The sequence below is a fragment of the Peromyscus eremicus genome, chromosome 2 (genome assembly GCF_949786415.1).
Source record: "Peromyscus eremicus chromosome 2, PerEre_H2_v1, whole genome shotgun sequence".
NCBI classification, from domain to species: Eukaryota; Metazoa; Chordata; class Mammalia; order Rodentia; family Cricetidae; genus Peromyscus; species Peromyscus eremicus.
The window spans coordinates 77897107-77915426 of NC_081417.1; positions in this window are offsets into that span (position 1 = coordinate 77897107).

Here is an 18320-nt window from a genome sequence, read left to right on the forward strand (position 1 = left end):
TCAAAAAGTTTAAATTACTTGCCTAGAGTCGTACAGTCTGGTGGATTATAGAAGCAGGATAATCTTTGCAACTTGTTGAAGGAATTGACTGAAAGAAGTAAAGAAGAGCATTGTCTTGGCTACTTTTCTGTTGCCATGACAAAAACATCATGACCAAGGCAACTTATAAGAAGAAACATTTAATTAAAGGCTCACAGTTGCAGAGGGTGTGCCCATGACCGTCAAGGTGGGAAGCATGGCTATAGGTAAGCAGTCATGGTACTGGAGCAGTAACTGAGAGCTTACATCTGATCCACAACCGAGAGAGAGAGAGAGAAAGAGAGAGAGAGAGAGAGAGAGAGAGAGAGAGAGAGAGAGAACAAAGGAGTTAACTAGGAATGGCATGGGCTTTGGAAAGCTCAAAGCCCATCCCCAGTGACACATCTCCTCCAACAAGGCCACACCTCCTAATTCTTCCAAAACAATTCCACCAGCTGATGACTAAGTATTCAGATATATGAGCCTATGAGGACCGTTCTCATTGAAACTACCACAAGCCTGCTGTGTGGACTTAACCTCTAAGAATTTACAGTGGCACAAATTCACAGAACTTTGCCCCTTTCTCCAGCAAGGTTTAGCAAACTTGAAAAAGGATGAAGAACTGGGGGTAGTGGTGCATGCCTTGAATTCCAGCACTCGGGATTCAGGTGGAGGCAGGAGGATCTCTGTGAAGTTGAGGCCAGCCTGGTCTACAGAGAGAGTTCCAGGACAGCCAAGGCTACATAGAGAGACCCTGTCTTAAAAAAAAAATGAAGAAAGATAATTTTGAAGTTACCCAGAAATGACTGAGGACCGACCCAGCAAGTTGTGGCTACAAAATGATGTGGGTAAAATTTTGAACATGCTAACAAGTGCTGAATGTTAGATATGAGGAGATGTGCTAACAGTTAAAGTCGGGTTGGGTTGATTACAAAATTTAAGTGAGACTGAGAGACAAGAGTCAATAAAGACAGAAGAAAGATCGGACAAAGGCTTTAAAAGGATTAAACAAGAGAAAGCTCAATCAGACTTAGAAATCTAAATTATGTTTTAACTGGTCATGGGAATCAAGATGGTGGACTCCCTCAACTTCCAACCCATCCTAAATGGCTAAATAGAGCAAGGTCTGCTTATCCCATTCTCACTAGGCAAGGGTTGGTTCAAGATTGGACCCATGGGCTAGCATGGGTGTTGTAAGAGAGAGTCTGCTGGGAAGCAGTTGATTACTATAACAGGAGGCAGAATCAGCCTCTTCTTCCTTCAGATATTGTGGTGTCTTAGGGTTGGTATGAAACCACTGCAGCCACTTTGTTCCCAGTCTAAGGGAAATCCAATCCAGAGGGAAAGACAGGTACAGGGGCTGCAGGGAAGCACCACCAGAGCCGTTATGCATGTGCCCAAGGCTGCTTTCTCTCTGAATTTCAAGTCAATTACAAACTTCATTAGTTTTTAACAACAAATTGAACAACTTTCTGTTATTTGCTATCAAAATCATCCTAAAGTTATTCAAAGACGGCTCAGAGGAGACAGTTTATATTCTCAGTTGTAAGTATCCAACGGAGAGAAATCTGAAGATGAAAACAGAGCATGGAAAGAGGCCTATGCTGAGAGCATGAATCTTAGAGAGAGCAGAGAAGTAAGAGAAATGCCCTGAGGACAGCAGTGGAATCATATGCTAAACGTCATTGTGACTCATGTCCTCATAAAACAACGCATTCAAATCATTCAAAGCTGCTTAAACTGTGAGTCATGACCCCACACAGGATCCAGTAACTCGATGTGGGCACATCCACCAAATGTGAGCAAGAGTGAAAGCCGTCCAGGTGCGTGAGGACCGAAATTCAGTACGAAATCCAATGCATGAGGAATCTGAGGTGCTGGCAGGGCGCACTGTGAAACCTCACAGAAGCCCTGGCTCTAAACACAGAGCGTCCACTGGTGCCATGCGATGCCACCAAACACTGCCTTAAACACCCTGACTTAGATCCATGACTGTAGCATGTTATGAACTTCAGTGTTGTCGCTTACGTATAAAGTTTTCTGCTCTTAGAGAAACACGATGGCGAACTGTAGAAACCAAACCCTTTTACGACCATCATTCTACACAATGTGTCAAGTTAGTGTATCTTTGGAATAGACTGAGTTTACACCAACAAATACATCCATGTCACTAGTATACAAATTTGCTTTGGTCTTTAATAAATGATGAAATTATAGGTATTCCAAAGAATTGTTTACAAATGCATTTCCTTTTGATTTTCAATAAATGTGTTTGATTTGTAGAGCTATTTTATATACCTAAACTCATGGCCCCATAAGAACTTCTTTAGTAAAAAGGGCCATAATTGGAAAAAGCTTAAGAAGTCCTTTAACTGCTGGGCGGTGGTGGCACATGCCTTTAATCTCAGCACTCAGAGGTAGAGGCAGGCAGATCTCTGTGAGTTCGAGACTAGCCTGGTCTTTAGTGCGAGTTCCAGGACAGCCAGGCCTGTTCCACAGAGAAACCTGTCTCAAAACAATAAATAAATAAATAAAAATTGGGGGCTGGAGAGATTGCTCAGTGGTTAAGAGCACTGAACTGAATGCTCTTCCAGAGGACCCGGGTTCAATTCCCAGCACCCACATGGCAGCTCACAACTGTCTGTAATTCCAGTTTCAGGAGACCTTACACCCATGGCAAAACATGAATGCACATAAAATAAAAATAAAATAAATTAAAAAGTATTTGTTTAAAAAAATTCTTTAACCAAGTATTAAATGCTAAACCCATAAACCCATAAAATGCTAAAATTGTGCCTTGTGAGCAAAAACAGATGCAGTCAATACCCCAGTGAACTTTATGGTCCAGTGAATAGCATAAACATTAATTGAATAAGCATATAGCTAGGGAAGGATTCCATTTCAAGGTAGAAATGGGAAATGCCCACCCTGCAAATCACTTGTCCTCGTTTCAGACACTTGGGGAAGGATTTTAGTGCCTTGCAATTAAGGATGCTGAAACTGTAAGAATTGGGTTTACTATGTCAGCAATGGGTCTACCATGAAAAACTAGCCATGTGCTGTTCACATCCAAAATGGCACTTCTGTGAACACATACCAGATACTTGTAGCTGGCCTTGAATCAGAAACCTCTGTCTGTCCTTCACATAATGTAGGACACAGATGTGTCGGTCTACCTCCTGCTGAAGAAAGGAAGGAGCGCAGAGGTTAAGGTTACCTGTGCACGGTAGTGAGGAAATTCCAACTTCATGCTGAACTCCTCAGCCTGCTGCGTTACTTCCTCCAGCATTGCTTGGTACAGGCGGATACGGGGGGGGGGGGCACGGGGGGAACATGAGTCAATTTATCTAGGATCAGGGATCTGTAAGACCAAGATGATGAGCAAAACAGAGAGGTGCTGGAACTTTTGACACAGGAAGGAATGTTTTTGAAATCCTGAGTGCTGGACTGGAAACTGGAGACAAGGGAAATGGAGAAAAAAGATGCTCAAGGAATTATTAGATTAAGTGTTACAAAGAAGTCGAAGAAAAGTCCTGGTCAGAGTGCTGAACCAGCACTTGTGAGGACAGGGCATTGTGCCCACAAACTATGCTGTGTGACTTAGTGATTTTTGTGGTTGGGCACACTAGAAGTGCCAGTAATTAGGATAGGATGTGTGAGAAGGAGATTGCTGACTGGTTGGAGGTGTTGTTACAAGATGGTAAAGGAACAAAGGTCGTAATGAGGAGATTGAAGAGGACAGGACCAAAGAGGACAACAACAGACATTCTAAGGTGGACTAGAAAGCCCAGAGACCCCAACCCTCTACAGAGAGCTCCAGCAACTAAAGAACGCTAAGAATGGGAGAAATAGTCTTCCCCAGGGAAGAGCATACCAGTGACCATCCAGTCCCAAATAGCACTGAAAACACATACATATGACAACACTGTACAGACTAAGAGGTTATATTTTCGTATTTAGGAACATATGTGTATACACATGTATGTATATGTATGTAACATCAACTAATGAAAAAAAAGGCCATGAATTTGAAAGAGAACAAAAAGGATATTTTAGTTAGGGTTTTACTGCTGTGAAGAGACACCATGACCATGGCAACTCCTATAAAAGAAAGCATTTAGTTGGGGATGGCTTATGATTTTAGAGCTTTAGTCCATTCTCAACACCGCAGGAAGCATGGAGGCATACAGGCAGACATGGCCCTGGAGGAGGAGCTAAGAGTTCTACATTTGGATCAGCAGGCAGTGGGAAGTGGATGCTGTACTAGGCCTAGCTTGAGCATCTGAGACCTCAAAGCCTGCCCCCACAATGACGCACTTCTTCCAACAAGGCCACAACTACTCCAATAAGGCCACACCACCTAATAGTGCCGCTCCTTATGGGCCAAGCATTCAAACACATGAGTCTATGGAGGCCATTCCTATTCAAACTTCCACAGAGGGGTATTTGGGAGGGTTTGGGGGAGGAAAGGGAAGGGGGAAATAATGTAATTATATCATAATCTCAAAAAAAGTCACAAAGCCCACCCTTAGACAATGAAGAAGATGGGAGTTAAAATGGTAAAAGGCCACATCTATTTAGGAGGGCTTCAGGTGTTTTCAGGGGAGAGAAGACATCATTTAAGATGAGAAACCAAAGGGAACACTTACGACCCAATAGGTTAGCAAGATGGGGTGGTGGGTCTCTGACTAGAGAGCTTGAGTTCTGGAAAGAACAGTAAAGCTGAGAGAAAAGATGGAGGCTAGGTCACTTGTAAGGAACCAGAAGGCATAATGGGTTTCACTTGCACATTGGGAATGAGTCAGATGGAGTATTTGGAGCCTCAGTTGTTATAGAGAAGGTTGTCTATTGGTCCCAGTTGAAAAAAAGACTTAACCGACATCCCCAAATGATGGTAGATAGAAACACTGTAAACACGATTGTTATTGGACAAGCTTCCATTTGCGGAGCGAATGTTATGTGATAAACACTCTTTGAACTGGTTTCATTAACTCTCACAGTAACCTCCATTGGTTCAGTGGTGTCATTCCACTCTACCGATGGGGAAACTGAGACTAAGGCTGCCAAGCCAGAATCTAACATTTAACAGCGGTGATCAGTGGTAGAAGGTTAGCCTGGTGTGCCTAGGCTCAATCCCCAGCAAAGAAAAATAAAGCTAAAATGTAATAGAGTTGCCACTGGTAAGTGAACAGTAATGTTCATGAATGTTTCATTTGGTCTACATGATTCCAAAAGAAATACATATCATTTGATGCTTAGAGGGTTTGCACCTAAACTAAAGTGTTACTGGATGATTCCTGTGGGCATCTCAACTTGCTAATATCACACAAACTAGAAATATCTTGGTCCATATTATTCAAGCTCTAAATAAATATTTAATAAGGAAAGTGGGGTTCCACTTTTGGTCATCACAGTGGTACACCTTGACAACTCTAAAACTGGATAAACTATATTAAACAACTTCTTGCAAGTACTGGACCACAAGCAATGAAAGATTGTGAGCACAAAGCACGGAAAATGCTAACATGGGATTCACATTTTCCCAGGATTGTTACCTGGGGACAGTTTCCGTATGGTTGGGTGGAGAGGTACAGCCCAACCAGAGAAGAGCATGGAGCAGTGTTACTGAGCTAATGAGATGGAAGAAACCTGTGGGAGATCCTGCGGCAGCTGGAACTTACACAGAGTAGTTTAAAGAAGCAGAGAGGTCCAGAAGCTTGGGCTTGCAAGCACTATACTGACTAAACCATCTCTCAGCTTCTAAAATACATTTAATATAGCAAACCAGAGCTGTACAAGTGTTTAAAGTTCTTTAAAATCAAGAAAATTATAGAGGAAGAAAAGTTATGTTGACTCAGAGGAATAAATAGAAAGGCTCAGTATTTGGGAAAATGTAAAGGACTGGAAATTCCTTTTTAAATTTCTTAACTTTGATGAAAGGAAACTGATAACTTAAAGCATGATTACAGCAATGTATGTGTATGTGGGGTTTATAATGTGCACAAATAGAATATATAGTGACAGCAACAGAAAGAACGGGAAAGATGAAGTTATCTCACAACAGCCAAAATGATGAAATCCTTAGGATAAGTTTAAGATTTGACTACCAGAAATTAGAGAGCATTATTAAAATAAGTCAGGGTCCTAAATAAATTGAAAAACGGTCTATATCCATGGATTAGAAGATAATGTTCTTAAGAAGGAATTCTTTTAAAAATGATATGCAGATTCCATGGAATCACGTGAGTGTCTCAACTCTTCTCTCCCCCCCCCCTTTTCCTCCTCTCCCTCTCTCTCAGGAACACTTACCAAGCTGATCTTCAAGTTCATGTGGAAGTTCAGAGAAACCTAAACAGCCAAACGATCCTCGCACTTCCAAATTGCAAACTAATTACAAAGCTATAATAATCCAGAGTGTGAGCTGCAGGATAGTGCACATCTGTGTACAAAGCTATAATAATCCAGAGTGTGAGCTGCAGGATAGTGCACATCTGTGTACAAAGCTATAATAACCCAGAGTGTGAGCTGCAGGTTAGTGCACATCTGTGTACAAAGCTATAATAACCCAGAGTGTGAGCTGCAGGATAGTGCACATCTGTGTACAAAGCTATAATAACCCAGAGTGTGAGCTGCAGGTTAGTGCACATCTGTGTACAAAGCTATAATAACCCAGAGTGTGAGCTGCAGGTTAGTGCACATCTGTGTACAAAGCTATAGTAACCCAGAGTGTGAGCTGCAGGATAGTGCACATCTGCCACTCCAGCACTTGGGAGGCTGAGTCAGGAGGATCATGAGTTCCAGGTGAGTCTTGGCTAGATAGAAAGAATCTATCTCAATAAGTTAAAAAGAAGAGCCTGTGCATAGTACTGAAACACAAGTAGCATATGTAGATGAACAGAACAGAACTGAGAGCCTAGTAATAAGCCCATACGTGAGGTCAGTTGACATTTTGGCAAGAATGTCAAACAGCTTAACTTTAAAAGACTAGACCCTTTAGTATCGCTGAGACAATTAGGTGTTCACGGACCTAAAGGATGACGTTAGATCAATACTCTACAGCATATTCAAAATTAACTCAAACTATATTAAAGGCATAAGTACTTATGGCTTAGATTAGGCAATGGTTTCTTGGATATAACACCCAAAGCCCAAACAACAAAAGAAAAATAAAGAAAAAATGGATTTCTAAATTAAAAGTACATGTGCTTTGAAGGACAATGTCAAGAAAGTGAAAAGACAGTCCATTTAATGGGAGAAAATCTTCCAAATCACATGTTTCATAAAAGATCTGTGTCTAAGCTGGGCGGTGGTGGTGCACACCTTTAATCCCAGCACTCGGGAGGCAGAAGCAGGAGGATCTTTATGAGTTTGAGGCCAGCCTGGTCTACAGAGTGAGTTCCAGGACAGGCACCACAGCTACACAGAGAAACCCTGTATCAGAAAAAAAAAAAAAAAAACCTGTGTCTAGGACATATAAAGAAGTCAATATGCACTACACATGCAAGTCAACAAACAACCCAACCAAACAATGGGCAAAGAATTCAGACATGCTTGAAAATAAAAAGGAAACCAACAAACAAAAACAAAACCCACGGCACATAAATGTGCCATTCAGCACATGAAGATACAGTGAACATCATAGCTATCAGGACACAGAGCCACAATGAGACACCACTTCACAATTAACAGAATTGAATTTATTTTTACTTTTATTATTGCATGTGTATCTGTGTACTGTGCATGTCTGGTGCAGGTGAGGCCAGAAGAGGGCCTCAGAGCCCCTGGAACTGGAGTTACAGACAGTTGTGAGCTGCTATGCAGGTACTGGGAATTGAACCTGGGTTCTCTGGAAGCACAGCTAGTGCTCTTCACCTCTGAGCCATCTCTCCAGACCCTTCTTGGATATGTTTTGTTTTTTGTTTGTTCATTTGTTTGTTTGTTGTTGTTTTATGGGTTTTTTTCTAATTTTTCAAATAGCATACAACTGAGTGTTGCTCTGAATTATCAAAATCCAAATCAAGCCAGTGATATAATCTCTGTGAAAGCAGTGAACTATTTCTATGTAGCTGTATGCAAATGTAAACCATACGTCTCTTACTGAAACAATGACATCAGCATAGTCCCTTACTTAGAGTCTTACATTCAAATGATATGTAAGTAGTCAGTCTGTTTCTAGGGTTGGAGAGATGGCTTCGTGGTTAAGAACACTAGTTCTTCTAAAAGAGGATCCATGTTTGGTTCCCAGCACCCGTAGAGGGTGGCATACAACTGCCTATAATTCTAATTCCAGGGGCTCTGACACACTTTTGTGGCCTCTGTGGTTACTGCACAAATGGTGCACAGACATATATGCAGGCAAAACACCCATGCAACATAAAATAAACATAAATAAATCTATTTCCAAAAGTAGCTTTCAGAAGGACGTCTTCAGATGGACGATGTTTGATGACTCTCTAAGACAGTTCCCAAGACTCTGTATAAAGCTGGACTCAGACCTATGATTTATTACAACAAAATTATCAAAGCAAAGGCCAGGAAAAATCATGCCTAAGCTTCCAATCATCTTCCAGGGGAGTCACTCAGGATGTACTTAATTCCTCTTGCTAAACAGACACGTGCCATGCGGTCTACCACAGAAGCTCCTTGGAGGCCCTGAGCACAAGGCATTTTATTGAAGACTGGTCTCAGAGGCACCCTCTGCCTGGCATGTCCCAAAATTCCAAGAAGGAAAACAAGTTTGGTACAAACCACAATTGCTTGTACAAACGTTCTAGGCACAACAAGCTACTCTCCCCAATTCTCGTAATGCTGGGAACCTTCTAGAAATCAAATTTCCCAGATAGCCAGTCAGGGGTCTCCTTGCAAGGAGACCTTTCTAAAGACATCAGCCTCATACCTGCCATAATTCTTTTTCTGCAAACATATCTTCAATCAAGATACAAAATAGGAGCTGGTGAGATGGCCCAGTGGGGAAAGGTGCTTGCCACCAAGCCGAAGGACCTGAGTTTGATTCCTGGGACCTACATGGTAGAAGCAAGTTGTCTCTGCATTCCATGTGTGCACCATGGAAAACTCTTGCACGAGCACATACACACACACACACACACACAGAAATAACTATAATAAAAATTTTAACTAAAAAGATACAAATTAATAGGTATGGGAACCATACATACAAATGAGTTAGATTCACCCATGCTCAAATAACATCAAACAGAGAAAAAAAAACAAATTAAAAATTTTACCATAAAGCAAAAAACGAGCTTACCACCTGGAACATGTTCACAAAGCAAAACATTATAACTTCCTAGAATTGTACAGTTAATATTTATTTCAGAAAAATGAGGCAAACCCAGAAAAATATCAAAGAACTTGGACTCCTTGAAACCCTAAAATCATGACTTATCACCGGTAATTTTCTCTACTCATGTGGATAAATAATACATATCCACATAGTTAATAACACATCTAATATGAAACCTTAATTTAGTTACCTGTATATTTCCTTGTCATTAACAACTCTAAACAATGAAAAATATTGTTAAAACTTCTAAAGTCTCCCCTCCCCATCCTGATGGACATATAGGGTGTTTTGTGTCAGTTTTTCAAACTTTATAGTCTCCCCAGTAGCTTCCAATTTCTCTAACAAGGCCAAGAAACCCCACGTGATCCAGGGCCTGGCTCCCTCAGTGGCTCCATTCACCTTCCACATGGAGTTACCATGATCTCTGAACTCTCCATCTGGGTCACTGTACCCCACTTCATGATTTTCACATGTGTAGATAGCCCCTATATTATACATTATAATTACCAAGTTTTTATTGGTCCATGTACTATACAAACACGCAACTTTAAATAGACATAGCCCTGGGTAGATGACAATTTCCATCAGCAGAGGCTATGACTATCTACTCCTCTCAAGGATACAGTCACAGTAGTCGGTGTTGTCTGTAGAATACAAACAAGGACTTCAAGAATAAGCCATAAATAATCTGCTTTCACATGAATTGTTAAATCACTTAGTGTATTTGATCCTTTTGTCCACTAGATTCCTGCTGTGGATATCGCTCTGTATGCTGTGAATATGTTGCTCTGATTGGTTAATAAATAAAGTGCTGATTGGCCAGTAGCCAGGCAGGAAGTATAGGCAGGACAAGCAGAGAAGAGAATTCTGGGAACAGGAAGGCAGAGTCAGGAGACGCTGTCAGCCACCGCCATGAGAAGCAGATGTTAAGATACCGGTAAGCCATGAGCCGTGTGGCAACTTATAGATTAATAGAAATGGGTTAATTTAAGATATAAGAACTAGATAACAAGAAGCCTGTCACAGCCATACAGTTTATAAGTAATATAAGTCTCTGTTTGTTTACTTGGGTCTGAGTGACTGCAGGAGCCAGGTGGACATAGAAAAACTTCAGCTACAGATTCCCACATTTTTTAAATTGTCACTTAAGTATCTTGTGTTTATAAAACTTTGATTTCATTGTATCTTCTAATAATTTCTTATGACTAATAAAAATTATTCAACTCACCACATACTTTTCTAATTTGGCACTCCTACTTAGTCTACTAATTCTTTAACTTTTACATTTATTACTTGGAGTTTTTCTTTTAGCGATGTCTCTGTGTAAACCAAGCTGGCCTCGAACTCACAATCCCCCTGCCTCAGTCTCCACAGTGTTGGGATTTAGGTCTTCACCACCATCTGTAGATTTCTTCTTGTAAAACTACAACAATGAACACAACACTGGTGTTGTTATCACATATGACTTTGTTCTCGTCACAACATTTTGTCATGACATTCCAATGCTGATCAGCACATTATACAGTTCTTTGAACTGATGTTATCTCCTGTTTTTATAATCTTCCCACACTCCCGTGATTTCTTATATTTTTTAACACTCATCTCTCTTGCCTTTTGGTGCCTGATGTTTTGTGGCAGGTTCATTAAAAATTAAGGTGCTCACACGCATAGTTTTGCTTATCTTTAAATGGTCCACTGGAGTGAAACTGAGGAGGGGGAATGACTTTCCTTTCACTGGTGTGATTGTTACTGCTGACAACAGAATCTAGAATCACCTTAGAGACAAATCCATGAGCCTGTCCCTGAGGGATTTTCTAAATTAAGTGAATTGGTGTGGGAAGACCCAGACTAACTGCCAGACTGAACAAAAAGAAGCAACCAGCTGAGAGCTGCTTCATCTCTCAGCTTCCTGAATGCAGGTGTCATGTGACCAGCTGCCTCCAACTGCTGCCACCGCACCCTTCTTGCCATGACAAACCCTCAAACTGTGAGCCGAAGCAAACCCTTCCTCCCGTAAGCTGCCATTGTCACAGAAACGCATAAACTGATGCCGTTGGCTTGTGAAGAAACTGATGGCCCTGCACTTCCGTTTGGGTCACAAAGACAAAGACTTGCTAACTAGGAAGTGTAAATCACTTCCTGAAACTTGATGACAAGGCATGAGCAACATTACAGATCCCTAGAGAATGCTGAGGAGGAGAAATCATTGGGGTTCATAAAGTCTGGGAAGAGCCCTGTCTACTATTCAGAACTTTCCTCACCTGCTGAATCTGCTGTTATCTGCTATTATTAGTATGCTTTGGTCCATTACAGACTGACCTTAGTTGAGTTCCAGGGTGCTCTTACACAGGACTGTGAACACATTTGGAATGAAACCGTCTCAGTCTGAAGAAGCCAGTTAATAAAGAACATATCAGCTGGGAGGTGGTGGCACACCCCTTTAATCCCAGCACTCCAGAGGCAGAGGCAGTAGGACCTCTGTGAGTTTGAGGCCAGCCTGGTCTACAGAGAGTTTCAGGACAGTCAGAGCTACACAGAGAAACCTTGTTTAAAAAAAAAAAAAAAAAAAAAAAGGAGCCAGATATCGGGATAAATGCTGAAAGACCAGAGAAACAAGCCACAGCCACTTCTCACCTCGCCAGCTCCTCAGCCCAAAGGGGAAGATCCTATCTCCACAAATCCTCAGACTGAATGCCCCTGAGTCTTCAGCAAAAAAGGGGCCAAACTTTGTCTCCTCCTGCCTTATATTCCTTTCTCTGCCCAGCCATATCACTTCCTGTCTCAGCCTTCCTAGTGCTAGGATTAAAGGTGTGTGACTCCCAAGTACTGAGATTAAAGATGTAAGCCATCACCGCCTAGCTCTGTTTCTCTTTTAGACTGGATTAATCTCATATAGTCCAGGGTGGCCTTGAACTCACAGAGATCCGTCTGCCTCCTGAGTGCTAGGATTAAAAATATGTGCCACCACTGCCTGGCCTCTATGGCTAACTCTGTGGCTGGATCAGCCCTCTGATCTTCCAACAAGCTTTATTTGTTAGAACATATACAAAATCTCACCACACATATCTTTGGGACTGAGGTCATGGCTCACTGGGTAAGAGTACTGACTTGGCAAACACAGGGATCTAAGTTCAAATCCCATTAGCTACACAAAAATTGCTGAGCATGGCTGAACATGCTACTAACCCCAGCACTGTGGGACAGAGACAGGAAGATCTCAAGAGCTCTGGCCACCACATACAAAAGCATGTTCACATACCACACACACTTAAAAAAAAACAACCAGGATCAGAGACACAAGCCTGAGAGACACTGCCAGTCTAGGCACACAGCAAACACAAACCCTGCAAGCCCTGTTCTGGGGAATATAAGAGTCTTGTAGAAGGAGTCCCTGAGATCTTAGTGGGGGACGGGCAGAAGGATCCTAGTAAAAGTCCTATCACCCTGTGGTCAGACATAATGGCGGCTCAGATCCTCTCCTTGAGACTCAAAGGGAACTCCTGCATGAGACAGCTCTCAAGGTCAGCACCTCTGGGTTACAAACCAATAAATCCATTTAACAGCAGTCAGTTAGACGGAGTCTGCTTTACCAGATGTCACGACTTCCTGCCACAAGGTCATGTGATCACTACTCTATGGCTCTAAATTGCAAAATATGTGCTATTAATAACTTTACTTTAAAATGCACTGAACATAGGTGCAGTAAATGTGGCATCTTAATACCTGACAATATATGTAAAGAGCCACGAAATATTTGCGTAATTAAGCCTTGAAATTTCTACATAATAAGAACCTTTTAAACAATCAGAAAAGTTCAGCATGTGAAGGAATTTGCCACCAAGCCTGGTGACCTGCGTTCATTCCCAAGGCCCACATGGTGGACCCAGAGAAGTGACTCCTCAAAGCTGTCTTCCGACTGCCACACATATGCTGCGACACACGTGTGATCCCAATACATGCACAAAATAAGTATATGTAATTAAAAATCAGAAGTATGCAAAAAGTATTAAAATGGTTTGTTTGTTTTTCCCAAGACAGGGTTTCCCTGTGTAGCCCAGGCTGTCCTGGAACTCTCTCTGCAGACCAGGCTGGCCTGGAACTCACAGAGATCCACCTGCCTCTGCCTCTGGAGTGTTGGGATTAGAGGCGTGTACCACCACCACCTAACTAAAAGGGATTTTTAAAACTTTAAAAATTTGCATCAATAAAATGCTGTCAAACTCGGGAATGAAAACCGAAAGGTGTTCATTAACTCAAAGCCAGGAGACACTAATTAAAATGAAAAGGAGGAAAAGGTGCATTAATTGAACTGTTAACATAGTTTAACAGTTTTGAAATTCTACATAAAATTAGAGCAATGAATAAAAGAGCCACAGGAGAATAAAACAGCCAACCATAGTTTGAACAATTAAGAGATTTAACTGCTTAAGCTATTGAACTGCAAAAGAACGCTAGTATATTCCCCACAAAATGGCCTCCCGTGGCATGGAGCTCACGGCACAATGAAAAGCATGGGAACAGGGCACAGCAGTGGGGTATTCCACTATCTTCGATATTCGTTCTGTTTTCTCTTTTTACGTACATTGAGCCTAGACGTGAGTTTTCCTCAGTAGCCAGTAACAGACCTTAGTAACCATCGCTTCCTTTCACACTTGCATATAAGCACCAGGACTTGAAAATAAATATGAAAAAAAGTGATCATCATCTTTATTTACACTAAACAAAAAAACAAAAAACAACAAAAAAAAAAACCATCTAAAATGTTCAGGACCAGGAAAGTGAAGACACATTCCACTCTGCCACCTCCAGGGCAATAACGATTTCAAAAGTGCAACCTCTGAACAAATTTTACAACTGTTGGAATTCTTGGCCACTCCCCCAGCTACGTGACTGTGCATGCACTGGCAAGACACTTAGTCATTCCAGGGCCTAAAGTCCTTCGTAATCCGTGTGCTGTGTGGTCACGGAATTTACACACAGCACGATCATGTAATCTGTGCACATGCGTGGTGTAGCTACATAAGCCCATACGCACATGTGGGGGGGGATCCATAAAAAGTGGGTCACAGACACCTCTCTCTCTCTCTCTCTCTCTCTCTCTCTCTCTCTCTCTCTCTCTCTCTCTCTCTCTCGGCGTGATCTTCCACAGGCCTAAGCACTCCCTTCTGCTGCCCTTGCCCTAATAAATTCTTATAGTAGGTTCTGTCGTACCTCATGGCTTTTCTCACACAGCAAACAGTGCCGCTTAATAAATACCTAACAACAACTGGTTTACAGACAGAGAAAAGTAACATGGTTTATATAGTATAATGAAAATGTGGTATATTTGTGAACATCTAGTGACAGCCATCATCATAAAATGTTACTTGTAATTGTTATGGTCACAAGAGGTTCTTCAATACTATTTTTGGTTTTATTTGCGTTTGTTGATGTTGTTGTACAGTTTTTGTTGTTGTTTTAGTTTCTTATACTTTTTTTTAAGAATGAATTTTTCTTTTTCTTTCTTCCTTTTTTCTTTTCATTCTTTCTTCCTTTTTTTTTGTTGTTGTTGTCGTCGTCATCGATGATGAAACAGGATCTGAATATGTAGCCCAGGCTGGCCTCGAACTTACACCCATCATGCCTCAGCCTCCTGAGTGTTGGTATTACAGGCATGAAAAACACATTTGGTTTGTTTGGGTTTTTTGAGACAGAGTCTTACTGTGTTGTTCATCTGGACACACACTTCTATACTGGAGAGATTTATTCACATCAGCTTCCAAGTGGCTGGGACCACAGGTATGCACCACCATTGCCTGATTATGAAGTAACTTGTGCAAATATATATATATATATATATATATATATATATATATATATATATATATATATATATATATATATATATATATATAAAGTCTCTTGTTGTATCCATGATTTGAGGGTCTATAACTCCAAGTCCTCAAAGCAAAGGGCTATATGGCATCCATTAGATCCCCATTTGTGGAATTCTCCTGGACTAGATGCCATCTTAAACAGCCATGTTAAAGGTTTCTAGGAAGCCATAACAAAAAAGGTGTTTTGTAGCATAAATGAATGCTAAGCTTCCAGAAGAAAAAGGGTGGTGCTCTAATGTGGGACAGCAACAGATAAGGTCCTTACCTTATTTCCAGGTAAGGACCACTCTTTGAGAGAAGTAAGGAATCTGCCTGTCCCTATGCAGGCAAACCTAAAGGACAGAATTTTGCTTAGTGGCCAAGCCACCCCTGTCGATGGAAGGGAGGTAGACAGAAAGCATCTGGGGTTTCGCTGACTCATGTTAATCACAGACACTCATGAGGACCTCACTGGGAAGATGGCAGTGTACCCCCATCCTCTAAGCTGCCCAGAGTCTACTGTCTGCATTGAAAGTCTTGCCCCCTCTCAGCCTCATTTCCAAGTTTCTCAGCCAAGTACCTGATAGTAGCAAATGGAAAGTTAAGGCTTAATCTATCTTTCCTTGTCAGTAATTATAAAGCCAATATATGTCATTGCCTTTCATTTATCCACCAAAAACATCTGGGGACCATTATAAGCTAATAACTTGATAGTACAGTTGCTATTATCATGTACCTTCAAACAGAGTTGATTAGGGATATGTACAGCAGCTACTTGAGAGACTGGCTGGGGGGGGGGGCACTGGGAGATGGCTCGGTGGATAATGCACTTGCCTTGAAAGCATAAGGACCAGAGTTCAGATGCCTAGCACCCACATAAAAACTGGGCAGACCTAGCAGCCTCCCTGTAACTCCAGTCTCTGGGAGTCTGAGACAGGGGATCCCCAGGCAAGCTGGCTGTTGAGACTGATTGACTTGGTGAACTTCAAGTTCAGAGAGAAAGCTTGCCTCCGTAAATAAAGTAGAAAGTGATAGAGAAGATGCCTGACATCAACCTCTAGCTTGCAAACACATTCAGACATGTGCACATATCCCTACACATATGCACATGCAAACATATGTCACACATACATACACACAAAAGAGAGAAAGAGATTTAATTCTGTGTCAGAATACTATGCACAGTTCATGGCCACTGTCTTAGGACAAGAAACCCCTCCGCACACTTCTTAGAAACCAATTCCTCCACCTCAGTGCCTAGCAAACTCTTGTCCACACTTCCAGAGCCCTCCCTCCCTAATGATAGCGCTACACACAGCTGTGCCCACCTATTTGCACCCTAGTAGTGTCTCTGTGCCCCCGGGCCTACAAACCTGTGCAACTGTCTGCTGGACTTGTCTGTTTCCCAGCAACAGAAAGTATGCTTCACGGGGAAAAATCAGAATCGTCAACTATGAGGGAGAGGAAATGGGGAGAGGTCATCTCGGAAGAAAGGACACACTCAGGAGAAGTTTCCAGATTAAGCCAACATTCTATAGTTTGATAGGAGTTTGGACTAACCAAGAGGGTGCATTTGTTTAATTTCCAACAGTTAACACTTAATGTATGCATCTCATTGTACATAAATTACATGTCAAAAACTTATAAATTGTAACTCCTATTGATGCTACAGAGGTACAGTATAGCAATGTCAGTATATGAAGGTCCTTAACTTTCCTTGAGTTTCAGCAACAATAAGATGCCTTAATGTATGTTTAGAATGATGGATGTAATGATGCTTGAATGGATGATTAGAATAATGGATGTCTAAGTGGTAAAACAAGAGCAGATGTTGATAGCAGAATGCAGACAATGGGCCTAGAAATGTCTACTGTGAAATCTGCTCAGTTCTGCTGCATGTTTAAAATTTTTTGCATAATAAAATACTGATGGGAAAAAGAAATCAACTCATATTCTCAGACTCTGCATTAAATAAATGATGGAGTAAATGCTTTATGTTGCTATATTCACAGCTAATGACTTCTTCCACTTCTTCTGGCCATGATTGGTGTGTGGGGGGGTAGGTACATGGGGGAGATATGTGCAGAGGCCACAGGAGGACATTGGGTGTTCTACTATGTTGCTTGCTTTATTCTCTTGAGATAGGGTCTCTCAGTGAATCCAGAGAAAGTTTGGCAGCCAGCAAGCCCAGGAAATTCACCCGTGTCTCTGCCCCCTCAGCACCAGGGTTACGCAGAACAGCCATGTCTGGCATTTTTCCTCATGGGTAATGGGATCCAAACTCAGGTCCTCACGCTGTGCAACAAATGCTCTTGTCCACTGAGCCATCTCTCCAGCCTCCTTCTATGCTTCTAACCATTTAAACTTTTGGATTTGCAGTTTCCTGACAGCTAAGGATACTGGACATTTCTTTAAGTGTTTCTTGGCCATTTGAGATTCCTCTGTTGAGAATTCTCTGCTTAGATCTGTACTCCATTTTTTTTAATTAAATTATTTGTTTTGTTGATGTCTAGTTTCTTGAGTTCTTTATATATTTTGAATAATAGCCTTCTGTTGGTTTGGGGTTGGTGAAAAGCTTTTCCCATTCTGTAGGCTGCTGTTTTGTCCTATTAACAGTGTTCTTCGTCTTACAGAAACCTTTCAGTTTCATGAGGTCCCATTTATTAATTGTTGATCTTAGGGCCTGAATGATTGGTGTTCTGTTAAAGAAATTGTCTCCTGTGCCAGTGTGTTCAAGGCTATTCCCCACTTTCTCTTCTATCAGGTTCAGTGTATCTGGTTTTATGTTGAGGTCTTTTTTATCAAGTTGGACTTCAGTTTTCTGCAGGGTAATAATTATAGATCTAATTGTATTCTTCTACATGAGGCATCCAGTTATGCCAGCATCATTTGTTGAAGATGTTTTCTTTTTTCCATTGTGTATTTCTGACTTTTTAAAATCAAAAATCAGGTATCCATAGGTGTGTGGATTTATGTCTGGGTCTTCTATTTGACTCCATTGAGCAACCTGTCTATTTTTATGCCAATACCATGATGGGTTTTTTTTTTGTTGTTTTTTTTTTTTGGTTTTTTTTTTTTTTTTGGTTTTTCGAGACAGGGTTTCTCTGTGTAGCTTTGCGCCTTTCCTGGGACTCACTTGGTAG